Raw genomic sequence first — 3746 nt, 5'->3', positions numbered from 1 at the left:
ATATTGGGAACCAAGGCAATAATACACATTCTAATGAGTGAACCAGAACATGTTTAGTGATTAATATGCAAATAAATGGGATTGGTTGACCTTGTACTGAACACTACATACAACTTATACTGAACAAAAATATAAACGCAACATGTAAAGTGTGTTGGTCCCATGTTTTTTGAGCTGAAATAAAACATCCCAGGAATTTTCCTTAAGCACAAAATGCTTATTTCTCTCTAATTTTGTGTACAAATTTGTTTACAACCCTGTTAGTGAGCATTTCTCCTTTGCCAAGATAATCAATCCACCTGACAAGTGTGGCATATCAATAATCTGATTAAACAGCATGATCATTACAAAGGTGCACCTTGTGCCGTGGACAATAAAAGGCCACTCTAAAATGTGCAGTTTGGTCACACAACACAATGCCACAGATGTCTCAAGTTTTGAGGGAGCATGGAATTGGCATGCTGACTACAGAAGTGTCCACCAGAGCTGTTACCAGAGAATTGAATGTTAATTTCTTTACCATGAGATGGTAGTACGTCCAACCGGCCTCAACAGCAGACCACGTGCAACCACGCCAGCCCAGGACCTCCACATCCGGCTTCTTCACCTGCAAGATGGTCTGAGATGAGCCACCCGGACAGCTAATGAAACTGTGGGTTTGCACAACAGAATAATTTCTGCACAATCTGTCAGAAATCGTCTCAGAGAAGCTCATCTGCATGCTCGTCGTCCTCACCAGGGTCTTGACCTGACTGCAGTTCGGTGTTGTAACCGACTAAAGTGGGCAAATGCTCACCTTTGATGGCCAATGACACGCTGGAGAAATGTGCTCTTCACGGATGGATGAATCCCGGTTTCAACTGTACCGGGCAGATGGCAGACAGCCAGTATGGTGTTGTGTGGGCAAGTGGTTTGCTGATGTCAACGTTGTGAACAGAGTACCCCATGGTGGTGTTGGGATTATGGTATGTGCAGGCTTGAGCTACAGGCAACGAACACAACTGCATTTTATTGTTGGCAATATGAATGCACAGAGATACCGTGACATGATCCTGAGGCCCATTGTAATGCAATCAGTCGCATGTTTCAGCGTGATATGCACGGCACCATGTCACAAGAATCTGTACACAATTCCTGGAAGCTGAAAATGTCACAGTTCTTCCATGGCCTCCATACTCACCAGGCATGTCACCCATTGAGCATGTTTAGGATGCTCTGGATGTGTACGACAGCGTGTTCCAGTTCCCGCCAATGTCCAGCAACTTCGCACAGCCATTGAAGAGGAGTGGAACAACATTCCACAGGCCACAATCAACAGCCTGATCAACTCTATGCTCGCTGCATCTGGTGGTCACACCAGATACTGAATGGTTTTCTGGGATTTTGTTTTTTTAAGGTATCTGTGGTTAACAGATGCATATCTGTATTCCCAGTCATGTGAAATCCATGTATTTATTTCAATTGACTGATTTCCTTATGAACTGTAACTCAGTAGATCTTTGAAATTGTTACATGTTGCTTTTATATTTTTGTTCAGTACATATTGTATCGCAGTATTCTGATGGAGCATGAAACCAGTGAACTCTGAAGGTAACAGGGCAAAAGGGAGTTTGTATTAAAGTGCATTTTCAAACAGTCATTTTGTACCTGGTGGGGGCAAATCGCTTGCATTCTAGTTGGATCATAATGGCTCGTAGTGCAGTCTACCACAATATCTCATGAATTCTGTTATATTTGTATAGTGTATCTTTCCACTCACTTCTTTGAAGTAGTCACTGATCTGGCATGATGTGATTGGAAATTATGTTGTGACTGATTTCGCTTATCCAATCATGTTCGATCTAGTGATGACCTCAGTGAAGGGAGGAAGAGAAGAGAAAGTGAAAGTACTGGAATGGGGCTCTGGCCCTGTATTCTGCCATTTAGATTGTAATGAAAATGTTTGTGGACAGGGGATCTGATCCTAGATCAGCACTCATGTTCTGAGATGCTTGTTTGAATGTGGGCCCTGGCCTCTAACCTTCCCAAAACAGTCAGCTGACTTTTTGACCTTTCACCCTACCCCAAATATTTGTTTGTAGTTGGGTGAAATTTTTTGCCTAAAATGACATACCCAAACCTAACTGCCTGTAGCTCAGAACCTGAAGCAATGATATGCATATTCTTGATACCATTTGAAAGGAAACACTTTGAAGTTTGTGGAAATGTAAAATTAATGTAGGAGAATATAACACATTAGATCTGGTAAAACATAATACAAAGAAAAAAACATGTGTTTTTTTTGTAGCATCATCTTTGAAATGCAAAAGAAAGGCCATAATGTATTATTCCAGCCCAGGTGTAATTTAGATGTTGGCCACTAGATGGCAGCAGTGTATGTACAAAGTTTTAGACTGATCCAATGAACCATTGCATTACAGTTCAAAATGTTGTATCAAGACTGACCAAATGTGCCTAATTGGTTTATTAATAACTTTTCAAGTTCATAACTGTGCACTCTCCTCAAACAATAGCATGGTATTCTTTCACTGTAATAGCTACTGTAAATTGGACAGTGCAGTTAGATTAACAAGAATATAAGCTTTCTGCCAATATCAGATATGTCTATGTCCTGGGAAATGTTCTTGTTACTTACAAACTCATGCTAATCGCATTAGCCTACATTAGCTCAACCGTCCCGAGGGGGACCCACTAATCCTGTAGAGGACATGAAGGTCAGTCAATCCGGAAAATTTCAAGAACTTTGAAAGTTTCTTCAAGTGCAGTCGCAAAAACCATCAAGCGCTATGATGAAACTGGCTCTCATGAGGATCGCCACATGAAAGGAAGACCCAGAGTTAACTCTGCTGCAGAGGATGTTCATTAGAGTTAACTGCACTAGAGTTAGAGTTAACTGCACCTCTTGCAGCCCAAATAAATGCTTCACCGAGTTCATGTAACAGACACATCTCAACATCAACTGTTCACAGGAGACTGTGTGAATCAGGCCTTCATGGTCGAATTGCTGTAAAGAAACCACTACTAAAGGACACCAATAATAAGAACAGACTTGCTTGGGCCAAGAAATACGAGCAATGGACATTAGACGAGTGGAAATCTGTCCTTTGGTCTGATGAGTCCAAATTTGAGATTTTTGGTTTCAAACGCCATGTCTTGTGAGATGCAGAGTAGGTGAACGGATGATCTCTGCATGTGTGGTTTCCACCGTGAAGCATGGAGGAGGAGGTGTGATGTGTGGGGGGTGCTTTGCTAGTGACACTGTCAGTGATTTATTTAGAATTCAATCGCATGGCTACCACAGCATTCTGCAGTGATACGCCAACCCATCTGGTCTGCACTTAGTGGGACTGTAATTCGTTTTTCAACTGGACAATGACCCAACACACATCCAGGCTGTGTAAGGGCTATTTGACCAAGAAGGAGAGTGATGGAGTGCTGCATCAGATGACCTAGCTTCCAATATCACCCGACCTCAACCCAATTGAGAAGGTTTGGGATGAGTTGGACTGCAGAGTGAAGGAAAAGCAGCCAAACAAGTGCTCAGCATATGTGGGAACTCCTTCAAGAATGTTGGAAAAGAATTCCAGGTGAAGCTGGTTGAGAGAATGCCAAGAGTGTGCAAAGCTGTCATCAAGGCAAATGGTGGCTACTTTGAAGAATCTAAATTCTAAAATATATTTTGAATTTTTAAACACTTTGTTTGGTTACTACATGATTCCATATGTGTTATTTCATAGTTTTGATGT

The sequence above is a fragment of the Salvelinus fontinalis genome, chromosome 1 (genome assembly GCF_029448725.1).
Source record: "Salvelinus fontinalis isolate EN_2023a chromosome 1, ASM2944872v1, whole genome shotgun sequence".
NCBI lineage: Eukaryota > Metazoa > Chordata > Actinopteri > Salmoniformes > Salmonidae > Salvelinus > Salvelinus fontinalis.
Note: the sequence above shows the minus strand (reverse complement) of the source record.